Source organism: Octopus bimaculoides, chromosome 10 (assembly GCF_046866305.1).
Source record: "Octopus bimaculoides isolate indiv1 chromosome 10, ASM4686630v1, whole genome shotgun sequence".
Classification (NCBI taxonomy): Eukaryota; Metazoa; Mollusca; class Cephalopoda; order Octopoda; family Octopodidae; genus Octopus; species Octopus bimaculoides.
Window position 1 is genome coordinate 24,663,403 of NC_142937.1, and position 20,229 is coordinate 24,683,631.

General features: G+C 37.3%; 8 non-coding genes across 8 annotated transcripts; 4 read left to right on the forward strand and 4 right to left on the reverse strand.

Moving 5' to 3' along the window:
* Positions 1 to 1,443: 1,443 nt before the first annotated feature.
* Trnae-uuc (transfer RNA glutamic acid (anticodon UUC)) lies at positions 1,444 to 1,515 on the forward strand. Its single transcript has one exon. It is a non-coding gene; the product is annotated as a tRNA-Glu (tRNA).
* Positions 1,516 to 4,128: 2,613 nt separating this feature from the next.
* On the reverse strand, positions 4,129 to 4,200 carry Trnae-uuc (transfer RNA glutamic acid (anticodon UUC)). Its single transcript has one exon. It is a non-coding gene; the product is annotated as a tRNA-Glu (tRNA).
* A 2,182-nt stretch (positions 4,201 to 6,382) lies between these two features.
* On the forward strand, positions 6,383 to 6,454 carry Trnae-uuc (transfer RNA glutamic acid (anticodon UUC)). The gene has a single exon. It is a non-coding gene; the product is annotated as a tRNA-Glu (tRNA).
* A 2,612-nt stretch (positions 6,455 to 9,066) lies between these two features.
* Positions 9,067 to 9,138, reverse strand: Trnae-uuc (transfer RNA glutamic acid (anticodon UUC)). The gene has a single exon. It is a non-coding gene; the product is annotated as a tRNA-Glu (tRNA).
* Positions 9,139 to 11,320: 2,182 nt separating this feature from the next.
* Positions 11,321 to 11,392, forward strand: Trnae-uuc (transfer RNA glutamic acid (anticodon UUC)). The gene has a single exon. It is a non-coding gene; the product is annotated as a tRNA-Glu (tRNA).
* A 2,608-nt stretch (positions 11,393 to 14,000) lies between these two features.
* Trnae-uuc (transfer RNA glutamic acid (anticodon UUC)) lies at positions 14,001 to 14,072 on the reverse strand. Its single transcript has one exon. It is a non-coding gene; the product is annotated as a tRNA-Glu (tRNA).
* Positions 14,073 to 16,264: 2,192 nt separating this feature from the next.
* On the forward strand, positions 16,265 to 16,336 carry Trnae-uuc (transfer RNA glutamic acid (anticodon UUC)). Its single transcript has one exon. It is a non-coding gene; the product is annotated as a tRNA-Glu (tRNA).
* Positions 16,337 to 18,944: 2,608 nt separating this feature from the next.
* Positions 18,945 to 19,016, reverse strand: Trnae-uuc (transfer RNA glutamic acid (anticodon UUC)). The gene has a single exon. It is a non-coding gene; the product is annotated as a tRNA-Glu (tRNA).
* Between the last annotated feature and the right edge of the window lie 1,213 nt (positions 19,017 to 20,229).

A 20,229-nucleotide genomic window follows, 5' to 3' on the forward strand; every position in this document is an offset into this window, starting at 1 on the left:
AGGAAGGGTGCTACCTGATCAGTTGATTTTCGGAGGAGTGTGCCGCGAGACTAGACATGTTTTTTCTTTATGCGGTGCCATGTCGAATCGCGATACACTGGAGGAATGCATACGTCAGTCGATTCTTCCAGGAACCACAATTTTCAGTGACTTGTGAAGGGCCAACGATATTTATAACTTTCGACATAGAACAGTGGACCACAGCGCTGAGTTTATTAACTCGAAAGATGGTTCCCACACGCAACAAGTGGAAAGCACATGGTTCTTTGTCAAACGAAATAACAACCGATGCTGTGGCACCCTCCATTCTATGGTTGACTCGTATCTCTGCGAGTTTATGTGACGCATGAGGTACGAAAAGTGTAATTTGTTTGACAAACTCCTAGAGTGCATCGCAGACTTTTTTTTCAATTTTTCGAAAAAAAAAAAAAAGTTCATTGAGGATTTTTCTTTTTTTTATATACTATTTACATCCCTGTTCCAACATTTCTCATGACTTTCTTCATTAAAACTTATCAAATCTTCCGTCGTTAAATGTCTTGTCATCGTAGTACTATCATCACGCACAAAATGTCAGCTTCTAAATCTTGTTTTCTGATTGGATAAAAATAAACAAACATTAAACCTCTATAATATCTTTCTAAAATTTTTCTGGAACAAGTGAATAACATCAGCTAAATCGTGAAAAATTATATCAATATACGACATATGAAATCATTTCCCATGATTAAAAAATTTCAAAAACTGTGAGCCAAACAGAAAAAGATCTTTTCTATTCTGTGTTTGTTTTGTTCATTTCAAGATGATAACCTTTAGAGGAAATAGAAAAGTCCGAATGTTTAATAAATTTACCGCCATTTGAGATTTTAGAGAGAGAGAGGGGGGGATGAGAGGGAGGACAAGAGGGAGGACGAGAGGGAGGGAGAGATAGAGACACAGAGAGACAGAGACAGAGACAAAAAGATTTGGCTTATTCAAATTTTCTTTTCATATTCAATATGCTCTATGTTCCAACGAGGCAGGTCTGGTCTCTCTCACTTACCCTACAATGCCATTCTAAAACTAAACAATCACAGCATCGAAATTGTGAAAGTCACAAGATAATTCAGGATTAATTTAGAACAATGTGAATAAATAAGGTAAATTAATCTGAACGCCTAAGGGTTAAACGTAAATACAATGTCAAATTGGAAAGTGGAAAGAGTTTAGGAATTTCATACTAATCGTTGGATCGAATCTTCATTATTTACTGATTGTTTATGACTTTAAATATGTTACATAATTATAATTTTGCTACTGAACCACACACTTTACACTAAATGCATCCCTAAATATATCTCTAGGCGAATGACTATCACGTAACGGCAGTCAGCAAAACGAGGTCACCGATGAAAGAAATACATTTATGATAAAGTTATAACTATTACGCTTAAACAGCAGCTCTCCCATGTGGTCTAGTGGTTAGGATTCCTGGCTTTCACCCAGGCGGCCCGGGTTCGATTCCCGGCATGGGAACGCTATGTTTTTCGTTTTTTCTTTAAGGTAAATTTTAAAGGATTTTTATTGATATATTTTCAGCGCTTTCATACACGGCTTATATATATATATATATATATATATATATATATATGGGAGAATTTACGAAAACAAACAACATACAAAGACAGGTGGTGTAAACAACAAATGGTTGTATTAGTTTAACGCTCGGGAATAGAGAAAGTCTTTGACATTTGGAGCTACGCTCTTCAACTGAAAGGAACACAGAAAGAAATAAGGAGAGAAACAAGGAGAAAAAAATATATAAATGTAGTGGTATATATATATGTACAGTTGTTACATTCGCTTTTGTTCTTGGGAATCGTACAGGCGCAGGTGTGGCTGTGTGGTAAGAAGAATTGCCTCCCAACCACATGCTTCCGGTTTCAGTCCCACTGCGTCGCACCTTGGGCAAATGTCTTCTACTATAGCCTCAGGCCAACAAAAGCTTTGTAAGTGGATCTGGTAAACGGAAACTGAAAGAAGCCAGTCATATATATATATATATATATATATATATGCATGTATAAATTAATGTGGGTGCTTGTGTGTATGTGTGTCTGTGTTTTTCCAACCGTCATCGCTTGACAACCTCTGCTGGCTGGTTCGGCAAAAGAGAGACCGATAGAATAAGTACTAAGCTTACAAAGAATAAGTCCTGGGGCCGATTTGCTCGACTAAAGGCGGTGCTCCAACATGGCCACAGTCAAATAACTGAAACAAGTAAAAGAATAAGTAAAAAAATGTAAGTATACACGGTATCTGATGAGAATGAAGGGAAATATAGCACAGTATAAAATGGTTAAAAAAATAAAAGAAAGAACCCCACTGTTCAAGATTTCCCTGAACACCAAGAGCAAATGCCCTCTTCAATTCTCTTTCTCCGACTCACAGGTCTACACTTAGAGAAGTACCATCCACTCTTGCCATTTTCACAACTCACATCCACCTTTCAATAAACCCACCCTCAATTTTCTTTGCAAGTGAAACTTCAAGAAGTCAATGCATGGAATGTATATGCCCTCATGCCTTTCAGCCTTGTCTACCAAACAACCTCTTTCGTCACCCCGAGAACGTTTCGTCTCCCCGAGAACGTCGTCGCACTTCCCCGTCACTAAACCTCTATAAATTTCTAAAGCGAAACATCTGCCGATCCCATTACCCGACTGGTAGAGCACCTGACGACGTTCTAGGTGCCAGGTGCCCAGTCTCGGTCTTTTTTTTCACCCAGGACTGCAGCTCCGTCAAGGAGCTATAGAAAGAAGAGTCCCGCAAACAGAGCCCACACATGTTCGCCACCCAGAAATCGTTTCAGGTTGGCGTAATCTGAGGGCGTGTCTGCGCATTAAGAGCCACGATCTCTAATTTTGGTTAAAGGCCGGCAATTTTAAGGGGAGGGGTTGGTCAATTATATAGATCCTAATATTTAAGAATCGAGAAGATTAACATCTTGTTAATTGTTTTCTAATACATATCTGTTATGTAAGAAATAAAAGATAGGACAAACTGAGAAAGAGAACACAGGTTTGATTGAGGTTGATCGAAGGAGAACGAGTAGACTGGTGGCGTTGATGGAGTTGATGTCAAACTGAAATGAAGAATGTTACATTAAAAGGTCACTTTACTGTAGAAGTAATCGCGAATCGAACCCAAGTTTCCAGCTAGTAATGATAACCACAAAAACCACACGTGAACATTGAGTGTTGCATGCAATAATCATGGCTTTATCAAAGATATAAGTGACTAAGTGATACAAAATAATCTGTTTAAAAATTAATTCGTAATATCTGAAAATTATCTCCTTTTCTTTGAGAGTCACGATCACCACTAGGGTTTTGTTTTCCTTGTCCAAGATGAACGTTTTAATTATTTAAGAATCTTACTTTTTTTGTAGCATGATCTTTAAGTTAAATCCAATAAATTTCTTAAGTAAGAAAAAAAGAACAAAAAACCATAAGCATTCCCATGCCGGGAATCGAACCCGGGCCGCCTGGGTGAAATCCAGGAATCCTAACCACTAGACCACATGGAACTTCTGCTTTCCCGGTTCTCCACTGATGTCTTCATCAAAAGTATTTATCTTTCATCACTACTTGCTACCGTTGCTCGATGCTGATAAATCATTTTCATTTATGAAGTTAGATATGTAGAATAAAGTGTCTTGCTTAGGAGTGAAAAAAAAATTGTGAAACATAGGTGAAGTCATAAAGTAGGAGTTAATTTTGAGAAAATGTATGCACCTAGACCTCACTGGCAAACCCCATTTTGTGAGTTCACATTCGTCTTTGGGTTTACTTCGCTTACTGAGAAAAAAAAGACCCACTTTACTCTACACAACTTTGGGCAGAATAGAGGTTTAAGCACCCCACCATATAACCCCTCATAACCTTTTAATTTAAAAAAAAATTCACAAGACTTTTTGAATTTGTGTTCTACACACGAAAATTCATACGAGTATGCAAATAAAATTTTAAAAAATTTCAATGTGCTAAAAAACGACAGTTAAGTCTCCCTTAAATCACACACCGGGGAGGGCATGAATTCCCATAAATTTCCTTGCTTAATTCGTGTCTTTCTAAAAAAGAAAACACATTCCCATGCCGGGAATCGAACCCGGGCCACCTGGGTGAAAGCCAGGAATCCTTACCACTAGACCACATGGGATTGCTGAATGTTCTATCGTATAATAAAGACATCTATTTGGTTTTCTGATCGTTATATCTTTATGAAAAGTATATCACTTTTATCTGCATTTGTCCTTGCTGTTACATTATCTTCAATTACGAATTCAAACATGTAGAATAAAAGTGTCTTCTCCAGAAACAAACATGAAAACGTACAACATATATGACGTCATAAACTATGAGTAAATAATGAGGAGTGAATCTATCAAGTTGTCTGAGATTATTCATTCATCAGTTTCGTATCTGACATTTTAATGTGCCTTAAAATAACAATAATCCTTTCTACTATAGGCAGAAAAGCTGAGATTTTTGTGGAAGTGACTAGTCGATTACATCGACCCCGAGAGGATAAGAAGTAAAGTCAACCTCAGTGGAATTTGAACCATCCTGCGTGCTAACGATTCTGCTAGCTGAACCACCTTTAAAAATAAAAATCCTTTCTACAATGTGAACAGAACCTGAAATTTTGAGGGATTACATCGTCGGATCTTTTCTGTCTGGATCACACTTTTAAATTCCTTTAATTTTGCTTCAGTTGATTTCAAATTTGGTGTATTGATGTAGTTTTGTATGTTAATAATGTAAATGAAATTCATTCCCCCCACCCACCCATGAATTAATAAATGAAAGTTTGATAGCTTTTAAAGTTGGCAAATTTTAGCCGATCGAAAGCCACAGACATATTGGTACCTGTTTCTGTAATAACAAACCAAGGTATAGTCTGCTAACGGAGGAAGGGTGCTACCTGATCAGTTGATTTTCGGAGGAGTGTGCCGCGAGACTAGACATGTTTTTTCTTTATGCGGTGCCATGTCGAATCGCGATACACTGGAGGAATGCATACGTCAGTCGATTCTTCCAGGAACCACAATTTTCAGTGACTTGTGAAGGGCCAACGAGATTTATAACTTTCGACATAGAACAGTGGACCACAGCGCTGAGTTTATTAACTCGAAAGATGGTTCCCACACGCAACAAGTGGAAAGCACATGGTTCTTTGTCAAACGAAATAACAACCGATGCTGTGGCACCCTCCATTCTATGGTTGACTCGTATCTCTGCGAGTTTATGTGACGCATGAGGTACGAAAAGTGTAATTTGTTTGACAAACTCCTAGAGTGCATCGCAGACTTTTTTTTCAATTTTTCGAAAAAAAAAGAAAAAGTTCATTGAGGATTTTTCTTTTTTTTATATACTATTTACATCCCTGTTCCAACATTTCTCATGACTTTCTTCATTAAAACTTATCAAATCTTCCGTCGTTAAATGTCTTGTCATCGTAGTACTATCATCACGCACAAAATGTCAGCTTCTAAATCTTGTTTTCTGATTGGATAAAAATAAACAAACATTAAACCTCTATAATATCTTTCTAAAATTTTTCTGGAACAAGTGAATAACATCAGCTAAATCGTGAAAAATTATATCAATATACGACATTTGAAATCATTTCCCATGATTAAAAAATTTCAAAAACTGTGAGCCAAACAGAAAAAGATCTTTTCTATTCTGTGTTTGTTTTGTTCATTTCAAGATGATAACCTTTAGAGGAAATAGAAAAGTCCGAATGTTTAATAAATTTACCGCCATTTGAGATTTTAGAGAGAGAGAGGGGGGATGAGAGGGAGGACAAGAGGGAGGGAGAGATAGAGACACAGAGAGACAGAGACAGAGACAAAAAGATTTTGCTTATTCAAATTTTCTTTTCATATTCAATATGCTCTATGTTCCAACGAGGCAGGTCTGGTCTCTCTCACTTACCCTACAATGCCATTCTAAAACTAAACAATCACAGCATCGAAATTGTGAAAGTCACAAGATAATTCAGGATTAATTTAGAACAATGTGAATAAATAAGGTAAATTAATCTGAACGCCTAAGGGTTAAACGTAAATACAATGTCAAATTGGAAAGTGGAAAGAGTTTAGGAATTTCATACTAATCGTTGGATCGAATCTTCATTATTTACTGATTGTTTATGACTTTAAATATGTTACATAATTATAATTTTGCTACTGAACCACACACTTTACACTAAATGCATCCCTAAATATATCTCTAGGCGAATGACTATCACGTAACGGCAGTCAGCAAAACGAGGTCACCGATGAAAGAAATACATTTATGATAAAGTTATAACTATTACGCTTAAACAGCAGCTCTCCCATGTGGTCTAGTGGTTAGGATTCCTGGCTTTCACCCAGGCGGCCCGGGTTCGATTCCCGGCATGGGAACGCTATGTTTTTCGTTTTTTCTTTAAGGTAAATTTTAAAGGATTTTTATTGATATATTTTCAGCGCTTTCATACACGGCTTATATATATATATATATATATATATATATATATATGGGAGAATTTACGAAAACAAACAACATACAAAGACAGGTGGTGTAAACAACAAATGGTTGTATTAGTTTAACGCTCGGGAATAGAGAAAGTCTTTGACATTTGGAGCTACGCTCTTCAACTGAAAGGAACACAGAAAGAAATAAGGAGAGAAACAAGGAGAAAAAAATATATAAATGTAGTGGTATATATATATGTACAGTTGTTACATTCGCTTTTGTTCTTGGGAATCGTACAGGCGCAGGTGTGGCTGTGTGGTAAGAAGAATTGCCTCCCAACCACATGCTTCCGGTTTCAGTCCCACTGCGTCGCACCTTGGGCAAATGTCTTCTACTATAGCCTCAGGCCAACAAAAGCTTTGTAAGTGGATCTGGTAAACGGAAACTGAAAGAAGCCAGTCATATATATATATATATATATATATATGCATGTATAAATTAATGTGGGTGCTTGTGTGTATGTGTGTCTGTGTTTTTCCAACCGTCATCGCTTGACAACCTCTGCTGGCTGGTTCGGCAAAAGAGAGACCGATAGAATAAGTACTAAGCTTACAAAGAATAAGTCCTGGGGCCGATTTGCTCGACTAAAGGCGGTGCTCCAACATGGCCACAGTCAAATAACTGAAACAAGTAAAAGAATAAGTAAAAAAAATGTAAGTATACACGGTATCTGATGAGAATGAAGGGAAATATAGCACAGTATAAAATGGTTAAAAAAATAAAAGAAAGAACCCCACTGTTCAAGATTTCCCTGAACACCAAGAGCAAATGCCCTCTTCAATTCTCTTTCTCCGACTCACAGGTCTACACTTAGAGAAGTACCATCCACTCTTGCCATTTTCACAACTCACATCCACCTTTCAATAAACCCACCCTCAATTTTCTTTGCAAGTGAAACTTCAAGAAGTCAATGCATGGAATGTATATGCCCTCATGCCTTTCAGCCTTGTCTACCAAACAACCTCTTTCGTCACCCCGAGAACGTTTCGTCTCCCCGAGAACGTCGTCGCACTTCCCCGTCACTAAACCTCTATAAATTTCTAAAGCGAAACATCTGCCGATCCCATTACCCGACTGGTAGAGCACCTGACGACGTTCTAGGTGCCAGGTGCCCAGTCTCGGTCTTTTTTTTCACCCAGGACTGCAGCTCCGTCAAGGAGCTATAGAAAGAAGAGTCCCGCAAACAGAGCCCACACATGTTCGCCACCCAGAAATCGTTTCAGGTTGGCGTAATCTGAGGGCGTGTCTGCGCATTAAGAGCCACGATCTCTAATTTTGGTTAAAGGCCGGCAATTTTAAGGGGAGGGGTTGGTCAATTATATAGATCCTAATATTTAAGAATCGAGAAGATTAACATCTTGTTAATTGTTTTCTAATACATATCTGTTATGTAAGAAATAAAAGATAGGACAAACTGAGAAAGAGAACACAGGTTTGATTGAGGTTGATCGAAGGAGAACGAGTAGACTGGTGGCGTTGATGGAGTTGATGTCAAACTGAAATGAAGAATGTTACATTAAAAGGTCACTTTACTGTAGAAGTAATCGCGAATCGAACCCAAGTTTCCAGCTAGTAATGATAACCACAAAAACCACACGTGAACATTGAGTGTTGCATGCAATAATCATGGCTTTATCAAAGATATAAGTGACTAAGTGATACAAAATAATCTGTTTAAAAATTAATTCGTAATATCTGAAAATTATCTCCTTTTCTTTGAGAGTCACGATCACCACTAGGGTTTTGTTTTCCTTGTCCAAGATGAACGTTTTAATTATTTAAGAATCTTACTTTTTTTGTAGCATGATCTTTAAGTTAAATCCAATAAATTTCTTAAGTAAGAAAAAAAGAACAAAAAACCATAAGCATTCCCATGCCGGGAATCGAACCCGGGCCGCCTGGGTGAAATCCAGGAATTCTAACCACTAGACCACATGGAACTTCTGCTTTCCCGGTTCTCCACTGATGTCTTCATCAAAAGTATTTATCTTTCATCACTACTTGCTACCGTTGCTCGATGCTGATAAATCATTTTCATTTATGAAGTTAGACATGTAGAATAAAGTGTCTTGCTTAGGAGTGAAAAAAAAATTGTGAAACATAGGTGAAGTCATAAAGTAGGAGTTAATTTTGAGAAAATGTATGCACCTAGACCTCACTGGCAAACCCCATTTTGTGAGTTCACATTCGTCTTTGGGTTTACTTCGCTTACTGAGAAAAAAAAGACCCACTTTACTCTACACAACTTTGGGCAGAATAGAGGTTTAAGCACCCCACCATATAACCCCTCATAACCTTTTAATTTAAAAAAAAATTCACAAGACTTTTTGAATTTGTGTTCTACACACGAAAATTCATACGAGTATGCAAATAAAATTTTAAAAAATTTCAATGTGCTAAAAAACGACAGTTAAGTCTCCCTTAAATCACACACCGGGGAGGGCATGATTTCCCATAAATTTCCTTGCTTAATTCGTGTCTTTCTAAAAAAGAAAACACATTCCCATGCCGGGAATCGAACCCGGGCCACCTGGGTGAAAGCCAGGAATCCTTACCACTAGACCACATGGGATTGCTGAATGTTCTATCGTATAATAAAGACATCTATTTGGTTTTCTGATCGTTATATCTTTATGAAAAGTATATCACTTTTATCTGCATTTGTCCTTGCTGTTACATTATCTTCAATTACGAATTCAAACATGTAGAATAAAAGTGTCTTCTCCAGAAACAAACATGAAAACGTACAACATATATGACGTCATAAACTATGAGTAAATAATGAGGAGTGAATCTATCAAGTTGTCTGAGATTATTCATTCATCAGTTTCGTATCTGACATTTTAATGTGCCTTAAAATAACAATAATCCTTTCTACTATAGGCAGAAAAGCTGAGATTTTTGTGGAAGTGACTAGTCGATTACATCGACCCCGAGAGGATAAGAAGTAAAGTCAACCTCAGTGGAATTTGAACCATCCTGCGTGCTAACGATTCTGCTAGCTGAACCACCTTTAAAAATAAAAATCCTTTCTACAATGTGAACAGAACCTGAAATTTTGAGGGATTACATCGTCGGATCTTTTCTGTCTGGATCACACTTTTAAATTCCTTTAATTTTGCTTCAGTTGATTTCAAATTTGGTGTATTGATGTAGTTTTGTATGTTAATAATGTAAATGAAATTCATTCCCCCCACCCACCCATGAATTAATAAATGAAAGTTTGATAGCTTTTAAAGTTGGCAAATTTTAGCCGATCGAAAGCCACAGACATATTGGTACCTGTTTCTGTAATAACAAACCAAGGTATAGTCTGCTAACGGAGGAAGGGTGCTACCTGATCAGTTGATTTTCGGAGGAGTGTGCCGCGAGACTAGACATGTTTTTTCTTTATGCGGTGCCATGTCGAATCGCGATACACTGGAGGAATGCATACGTCAGTCGATTCTTCCAGGAACCACAATTTTCAGTGACTTGTGAAGGGCCAACGAGATTTATAACTTTCGACATAGAACAGTGGACCACAGCGCTGAGTTTATTAACTCGAAAGATGGTTCCCACACGCAACAAGTGGAAAGCACATGGTTCTTTGTCAAACGAAATAACAACCGATGCTGTGGCACCCTCCATTCTATGGTTGACTCGTATCTCTGCGAGTTTATGTGACGCATGAGGTACGAAAAGTGTAATTTGTTTGACAAACTCCTAGAGTGCATCGCAGACTTTTTTTTCAATTTTTCGAAAAAAAAAAAAAAAGTTCATTGAGGATTTTTCTTTTTTTTATATACTATTTACATCCCTGTTCCAACATTTCTCATGACTTTCTTCATTAAAACTTATCAAATCTTCCGTCGTTAAATGTCTTGTCATCGTAGTACTATCATCACGCACAAAATGTCAGCTTCTAAATCTTGTTTTCTGATTGGATAAAAATAAACAAACATTAAACCTCTATAATATCTTTCTAAAATTTTTCTGGAACAAGTGAATAACATCAGCTAAATCGTGAAAAATTATATCAATATACGACATTTGAAATCATTTCCCATGATTAAAAAATTTCAAAAACTGTGAGCCAAACAGAAAAAGATCTTTTCTATTCTGTGTTTGTTTTGTTCATTTCAAGATGATAACCTTTAGAGGAAATAGAAAAGTCCGAATGTTTAATAAATTTACCGCCATTTGAGATTTTAGAGAGAGAGAGGGGGGATGAGAGGGAGGACAAGAGGGAGGGAGAGATAGAGACACAGAGAGACAGAGACAGAGACAAAAAGATTTTGCTTATTCAAATTTTCTTTTCATATTCAATATGCTCTATGTTCCAACGAGGCAGGTCTGGTCTCTCTCACTTACCCTACAATGCCATTCTAAAACTAAACAATCACAGCATCGAAATTGTGAAAGTCACAAGATAATTCAGGATTAATTTAGAACAATGTGAATAAATAAGGTAAATTAATCTGAACGCCTAAGGGTTAAACGTAAATACAATGTCAAATTGGAAAGTGGAAAGAGTTTAGGAATTTCATACTAATCGTTGGATCGAATCTTCATTATTTACTGATTGTTTATGACTTTAAATATGTTACATAATTATAATTTTGCTACTGAACCACACACTTTACACTAAATGCATCCCTAAATATATCTCTAGGCGAATGACTATCACGTAACGGCAGTCAGCAAAACGAGGTCACCGATGAAAGAAATACATTTATGATAAAGTTATAACTATTACGCTTAAACAGCAGCTCTCCCATGTGGTCTAGTGGTTAGGATTCCTGGCTTTCACCCAGGCGGCCCGGGTTCGATTCCCGGCATGGGAACGCTATGTTTTTCGTTTTTTCTTTAAGGTAAATTTTAAAGGATTTTTATTGATATATTTTCAGCGCTTTCATACACGGCTTATATATATATATATATATATATATATATATATGGGAGAATTTACGAAAACAAACAACATACAAAGACAGGTGGTGTAAACAACAAATGGTTGTATTAGTTTAACGCTCGGGAATAGAGAAAGTCTTTGACATTTGGAGCTACGCTCTTCAACTGAAAGGAACACAGAAAGAAATAAGGAGAGAAACAAGGAGAAAAAAATATATAAATGTAGTGGTATATATATATGTACAGTTGTTACATTCGCTTTTGTTCTTGGGAATCGTACAGGCGCAGGTGTGGCTGTGTGGTAAGAAGAATTGCCTCCCAACCACATGCTTCCGGTTTCAGTCCCACTGCGTCGCACCTTGGGCAAATGTCTTCTACTATAGCCTCAGGCCAACAAAAGCTTTGTAAGTGGATCTGGTAAACGGAAACTGAAAGAAGCCAGTCATATATATATATATATATATATATGCATGTATAAATTAATGTGGGTGCTTGTGTGTATGTGTGTCTGTGTTTTTCCAACCGTCATCGCTTGACAACCTCTGCTGGCTGGTTCGGCAAAAGAGAGACCGATAGAATAAGTACTAAGCTTACAAAGAATAAGTCCTGGGGCCGATTTGCTCGACTAAAGGCGGTGCTCCAACATGGCCACAGTCAAATAACTGAAACAAGTAAAAGAATAAGTAAAAAAAATGTAAGTATACACGGTATCTGATGAGAATGAAGGGAAATATAGCACAGTATAAAATGGTTAAAAAAATAAAAGAAAGAACCCCACTGTTCAAGATTTCCCTGAACACCAAGAGCAAATGCCCTCTTCAATTCTCTTTCTCCGACTCACAGGTCTACACTTAGAGAAGTACCATCCACTCTTGCCATTTTCACAACTCACATCCACCTTTCAATAAACCCACCCTCAATTTTCTTTGCAAGTGAAACTTCAAGAAGTCAATGCATGGAATGTATATGCCCTCATGCCTTTCAGCCTTGTCTACCAAACAACCTCTTTCGTCACCCCGAGAACGTTTCGTCTCCCCGAGAACGTCGTCGCACTTCCCCGTCACTAAACCTCTATAAATTTCTAAAGCGAAACATCTGCCGATCCCATTACCCGACTGGTAGAGCACCTGACGACGTTCTAGGTGCCAGGTGCCCAGTCTCGGTCTTTTTTTTCACCCAGGACTGCAGCTCCGTCAAGGAGCTATAGAAAGAAGAGTCCCGCAAACAGAGCCCACACATGTTCGCCACCCAGAAATCGTTTCAGGTTGGCGTAATCTGAGGGCGTGTCTGCGCATTAAGAGCCACGATCTCTAATTTTGGTTAAAGGCCGGCAATTTTAAGGGGAGGGGTTGGTCAATTATATAGATCCTAATATTTAAGAATCGAGAAGATTAACATCTTGTTAATTGTTTTCTAATACATATCTGTTATGTAAGAAATAAAAGATAGGACAAACTGAGAAAGAGAACACAGGTTTGATTGAGGTTGATCGAAGGAGAACGAGTAGACTGGTGGCGTTGATGGAGTTGATGTCAAACTGAAATGAAGAATGTTACATTAAAAGGTCACTTTACTGTAGAAGTAATCGCGAATCGAACCCAAGTTTCCAGCTAGTAATGATAACCACAAAAACCACACGTGAACATTGAGTGTTGTATGCAATAATCATGGCTTTATCAAAGATATAAGTGACTAAGTGATACAAAATAATCTGTTTAAAAATTAATTCGTAATATCTGAAAATTATCTCCTTTTCTTTGAGAGTCACGATCACCACTAGGGTTTTGTTTTCCTTGTCCAAGATGAACGTTTTAATTATTTAAGAATCTTACTTTTTTTGTAGCATGATCTTTAAGTTAAATCCAATAAATTTCTTAAGTAAGAAAAAAAGAACAAAAAACCATAAGCATTCCCATGCCGGGAATCGAACCCGGGCCGCCTGGGTGAAATCCAGGAATTCTAACCACTAGACCACATGGAACTTCTGCTTTCCCGGTTCTCCACTGATGTCTTCATCAAAAGTATTTATCTTTCATCACTACTTGCTACCGTTGCTCGATGCTGATAAATCATTTTCATTTATGAAGTTAGACATGTAGAATAAAGTGTCTTGCTTAGGAGTGAAAAAAAAATTGTGAAACATAGGTGAAGTCATAAAGTAGGAGTTAATTTTGAGAAAATGTATGCACCTAGACCTCACTGGCAAACCCCATTTTGTGAGTTCACATTCGTCTTTGGGTTTACTTCGCTTACTGAGAAAAAAAAGACCCACTTTACTCTACACAACTTTGGGCAGAATAGAGGTTTAAGCACCCCACCATATAACCCCTCATAACCTTTTAATTTAAAAAAAAATTCACAAGACTTTTTGAATTTGTGTTCTACACACGAAAATTCATACGAGTATGCAAATAAAATTTTAAAAAATTTCAATGTGCTAAAAAACGACAGTTAAGTCTCCCTTAAATCACACACCGGGGAGGGCATGATTTCCCATAAATTTCCTTGCTTAATTCGTGTCTTTCTAAAAAAGAAAACACATTCCCATGCCGGGAATCGAACCCGGGCCACCTGGGTGAAAGCCAGGAATCCTTACCACTAGACCACATGGGATTGCTGAATGTTCTATCGTATAATAAAGACATCTATTTGGTTTTCTGATCGTTATATCTTTATGAAAAGTATATCACTTTTATCTGCATTTGTCCTTGCTGTTACATTATCTTCAATTACGAATTCAAACATGTAGAATAAAAGTGTCTTCTCCAGAAACAAACATGAAAACGTACAACATATATGACGTCATAAACTATGAGTAAATAATGAGGAGTGAATCTATCAAGTTGTCTGAGATTATTCATTCATCAGTTTCGTATCTGACATTTTAATGTGCCTTAAAATAACAATAATCCTTTCTACTATAGGCAGAAAAGCTGAGATTTTTGTGGAAGTGACTAGTCGATTACATCGACCCCGAGAGGATAAGAAGTAAAGTCAACCTCAGTGGAATTTGAACCATCCTGCGTGCTAACGATTCTGCTAGCTGAACCACCTTTAAAAATAAAAATCCTTTCTACAATGTGAACAGAACCTGAAATTTTGAGGGATTACATCGTCGGATCTTTTCTGTCTGGATCACACTTTTAAATTCCTTTAATTTTGCTTCAGTTGATTTCAAATTTGGTGTATTGATGTAGTTTTGTATGTTAATAATGTAAATGAAATTCATTCCCCCCACCCACCCATGAATTAATAAATGAAAGTTTGATAGCTTTTAAAGTTGGCAAATTTTAGCCGATCGAAAGCCACAGACATATTGGTACCTGTTTCTGTAATAACAAACCAAGGTATAGTCTGCTAACAGAGGAAGGGTGCTACCTGATCAGTTGATTTTCGGAGGAGTGTGCCGCGAGACTAGACATGTTTTTTCTTTATGCGGTGCCATGTCGAATCGCGATACACTGGAGGAATGCATACGTCAGTCGATTCTTCCAGGAACCACAATTTTCAGTGACTTGTGAAGGGCCAACGAGATTTATAACTTTCGACATAGAACAGTGGACCACAGCGCTGAGTTTATTAACTCGAAAGATGGTTCCCACACGCAACAAGTGGAAAGCACATGGTTCTTTGTCAAACGAAGTAACAACCGATGCTGTGGCACCCTCCATTCTATGGTTGACTCGTATCTCTGCGAGTTTATGTGACGCATAAGGTACGAAAAGTGTAATTTGTTTGACAAACTCCTAGAGTGCATCGCAGACTTTTTTTTGAATTTTTCGAAAAAAAAAAAAAGTTCATTGAGGATTTTTCTTTTTTTTATATACTATTTACATCCCTGTTCCAACATTTCTCATGACTTTCTTCATTAAAACTTATCAAATCTTCCGTCGTTAAATGTCTTGTCATCGTAGTACTATCATCACGCACAAAATGTCAGCTTCTAAATCTTGTTTTCTGATTGGATAAAAATAAACAAACATTAAACCTCTATAATATTTTTCTAAAATTTTTCTGGAACAAGTGAATAACATCAGCTAAATCGTGAAAAATTATATCAATATACGACATTTGAAAGCATTTCCCATGATTAAAAAATTTCAAAAACTGTGAACCAAACAGAAAAAGATCTTTTCTATTCTGTGTTTGTTTTGTTCATTTCAAGATGATAATCTTTAGAGGAAATAGAAAAGTCCGAATGTTTAATAAATTTACCGCCATTTGAGATTTTAGAGAGAGAGAGAGGGGATGAGAGGGAGGACAAGAGGGAGGACGAGAGGGAGGGAGAGATAGAGACACAGAGAGACAGAGACAGAGACAAAAAGCTTTGGCTTATTCAAATTTTCTTTTCATATTCAATATGCTCTATGTTCCATCAAGGCAGGTCTGATCTCTCACACTTACCCTACAATGCCATTCTAAAACTAAGCAATCACAGCATCGAAATTGTGAAAGTCACAAGATAATTCAGGATTAATTTAGAACAATGTGAATAAATAAGGTAAATTAATCTGAACGCCTAAGGGTTAAACGTAAATACAATGTCAAATTGGAAAGTGGAAAGAGTTTAGGAATTTCATACTAATCGTTGGATCGAATCTTCATTATTTACTGATTGTTTATGACTTTAAATATGTTACATAATTATAATTTTGCTACTGAACCACACACTTTACACTAAATGCATCCCTAAATATATCTCTAGGCGAATGACTATCACGTAACGGCAGTCAGCAAAACGAGGTCACCGATGAAAGAAATACATTTATGATAAAGTTATAACTATTACGCTTAAACAGCAGCTCTCCCATGTGGTCTAGTGGTTAGGATTCCTGGCTTTCACCCAGGCGGCCCGGGTTCGATTCCCGGCATGGGAACGCTATGTTTTTCGTTTTTTCTTTAAGGTAAATTTTAAAGGATTTTTATTGATATATTTTCAGCGCTTTCATACACGGCTTATATATATATATATATATATATATATATATATGGGAGAATTTACGAAAACAAACAACATACAAAGACAGGTGGTGTAAACAACAAATGGTTGTATTAGTTTAACGCTCGGGAATAGAGAAAGTCTTTGACATTTGGAGCTACGCTCTTCAACTGAAAGGAACACAGAAAGAAATAAGGAGAGAAACAAGGAGAAAAAAATATATAAATGTAGTGGTATATATATATGTACAGTTGTTACATTCGCTTTTGTTCTTGGGAATCGTACAGGCGCAGGTGTGGCTGTGTGGTAAGAAGAATTGCCTCCCAACCACATGCTTCCGGTTTCAGTCCCACTGCGTCGCACCTTGGGCAAATGTCTTCTACTATAGCCTCAGGCCAACAAAAGCTTTGTAAGTGGATCTGGTAAACGGAAACTGAAAGAAGCCAGTCATATATATATATATATATATATATGCATGTATAAATTAATGTGGGTGCTTGTGTGTATGTGTGTCTGTGTTTTTCCAACCGTCATCGCTTGACAACCTCTGCTGGCTGGTTCGGCAAAAGAGAGACCGATAGAATAAGTACTAAGCTTACAAAGAATAAGTCCTGGGGCCGATTTGCTCGACTAAAGGCGGTGCTCCAACATGGCCACAGTCAAATAACTGAAACAAGTAAAAGAATAAGTAAAAAAAATGTAAGTATACACGGTATCTGATGAGAATGAAGGGAAATATAGCACAGTATAAAATGGTTAAAAAAATAAAAGAAAGAACCCCACTGTTCAAGATTTCCCTGAACACCAAGAGCAAATGCCCTCTTCAATTCTCTTTCTCCGACTCACAGGTCTACACTTAGAGAAGTACCATCCACTCTTGCCATTTTCACAACTCACATCCACCTTTCAATAAACCCACCCTCAATTTTCTTTGCAAGTGAAACTTCAAGAAGTCAATGCATGGAATGTATATGCCCTCATGCCTTTCAGCCTTGTCTACCAAACAACCTCTTTCGTCACCCCGAGAACGTTTCGTCTCCCCGAGAACGTCGTCGCACTTCCCCGTCACTAAACCTCTATAAATTTCTAAAGCGAAACATCTGCCGATCCCATTACCCGACTGGTAGAGCACCTGACGACGTTCTAGGTGCCAGGTGCCCAGTCTCGGTCTTTTTTTTCACCCAGGACTGCAGCTCCGTCAAGGAGCTATAGAAAGAAGAGTCCCGCAAACAGAGCCCACACATGTTCGCCACCCAGAAATCGTTTCAGGTTGGCGTAATCTGAGGGCGTGTCTGCGCATTAAGAGCCACGATCTCTAATTTTGGTTAAAGGCCGGCAATTTTAAGGGGAGGGGTTGGTCAATTATATAGATCCTAATATTTAAGAATCGAGAAGATTAACATCTTGTTAATTGTTTTCTAATACATATCTGTTATGTAAGAAATAAAAGATAGGACAAACTGAGAAAGAGAACACAGGTTTGATTGAGGTTGATCGAAGGAGAACGAGTAGACTGGTGGCGTTGATGGAGTTGATGTCAAACTGAAATGAAGAATGTTACATTAAAAGGTCACTTTACTGTAGAAGTAATCGCGAATCGAACCCAAGTTTCCAGCTAGTAATGATAACCACAAAAACCACACGTGAACATTGAGTGTTGTATGCAATAATCATGGCTTTATCAAAGATATAAGTGACTAAGTGATACAAAATAATCTGTTTAAAAATTAATTCGTAATATCTGAAAATTATCTCCTTTTCTTTGAGAGTCACGATCACCACTAGGGTTTTGTTTTCCTTGTCCAAGATGAACGTTTTAATTATTTAAGAATCTTACTTTTTTTGTAGCATGATCTTTAAGTTAAATCCAATAAATTTCTTAAGTAAGAAAAAAAGAACAAAAAACCATAAGCATTCCCATGCCGGGAATCGAACCCGGGCCGCCTGGGTGAAATCCAGGAATTCTAACCACTAGACCACATGGAACTTCTGCTTTCCCGGTTCTCCACTGATGTCTTCATCAAAAGTATTTATCTTTCATCACTACTTGCTACCGTTGCTCGATGCTGATAAATCATTTTCATTTATGAAGTTAGACATGTAGAATAAAGTGTCTTGCTTAGGAGTGAAAAAAAAATTGTGAAACATAGGTGAAGTCATAAAGTAGGAGTTAATTTTGAGAAAATGTATGCACCTAGACCTCACTGGCAAACCCCATTTTGTGAGTTCACATTCGTCTTTGGGTTTACTTCGCTTACTGAGAAAAAAAAGACCCACTTTACTCTACACAACTTTGGGCAGAATAGAGGTTTAAGCACCCCACCATATAACCCCTCATAACCTTTTAATTTAAAAAAAAATTCACAAGACTTTTTGAATTTGTGTTCTACACACGAAAATTCATACGAGTATGCAAATAAAATTTTAAAAAATTTCAATGTGCTAAAAAACGACAGTTAAGTCTCCCTTAAATCACACACCGGGGAGGGCATGATTTCCCATAAATTTCCTTGCTTAATTCGTGTCTTTCTAAAAAAGAAAACACATTCCCATGCCGGGAATCGAACCCGGGCCACCTGGGTGAAAGCCAGGAATCCTTACCACTAGACCACATGGGATTGCTGAATGTTCTATCGTATAATAAAGACATCTATTTGGTTTTCTGATCGTTATATCTTTATGAAAAGTATATCACTTTTATCTGCATTTGTCCTTGCTGTTACATTATCTTCAATTACGAATTCAAACATGTAGAATAAAAGTGTCTTCTCCAGAAACAAACATGAAAACGTACAACATATATGACGTCATAAACTATGAGTAAATAATGAGGAGTGAATCTATCAAGTTGTCTGAGATTATTCATTCATCAGTTTCGTATCTGACATTTTAATGTGCCTTAAAATAACAATAATCCTTTCTACTATAGGCAGAAAAGCTGAGATTTTTGTGGAAGTGACTAGTCGATTACATCGACCCCGAGAGGATAAGAAGTAAAGTCAACCTCAGTGGAATTTGAACCATCCTGCGTGCTAACGATTCTGCTAGCTGAACCACCTTTAAAAATAAAAATCCTTTCTACAATGTGAACAGAACCTGAAATTTTGAGGGATTACATCGTCGGATCTTTTCTGTCTGGATCACACTTTTAAATTCCTTTAATTTTGCTTCAGTTGATTTCAAATTTGGTGTATTGATGTAGTTTTGTATGTTAATAATGTAAATGAAATTCATTCCCCCCACCCACCCATGAATTAATAAATGAAAGTTTGATAGCTTTTAAAGTTGGCAAATTTTAGCCGATCGAAAGCCACAGACATATTGGTACCTGTTTCTGTAATAACAAACCAAGGTATAGTCTGCTAACAGAGGAAGGGTGCTACCTGATCAGTTGATTTTCGGAGGAGTGTGCCGCGAGACTAGACATGTTTTTTCTTTATGCGGTGCCATGTCGAATCGCGATACACTGGAGGAATGCATACGTCAGTCGATTCTTCCAGGAACCACAATTTTCAGTGACTTGTGAAGGGCCAACGAGATTTATAACTTTCGACATAGAACAGTGGACCACAGCGCTGAGTTTATTAACTCGAAAGATGGTTCCCACACGCAACAAGTGGAAAGCACATGGTTCTTTGTCAAACGAAGTAACAACCGATGCTGTGGCACCCTCCATTCTATGGTTGACTCGTATCTCTGCGAGTTTATGTGACGCATAAGGTACGAAAAGTGTAATTTGTTTGACAAACTCCTAGAGTGCATCGCAGACTTTTTTTTGAATTTTTCGAAAAAAAAAAAAAGTTCATTGAGGATTTTTCTTTTTTTTATATA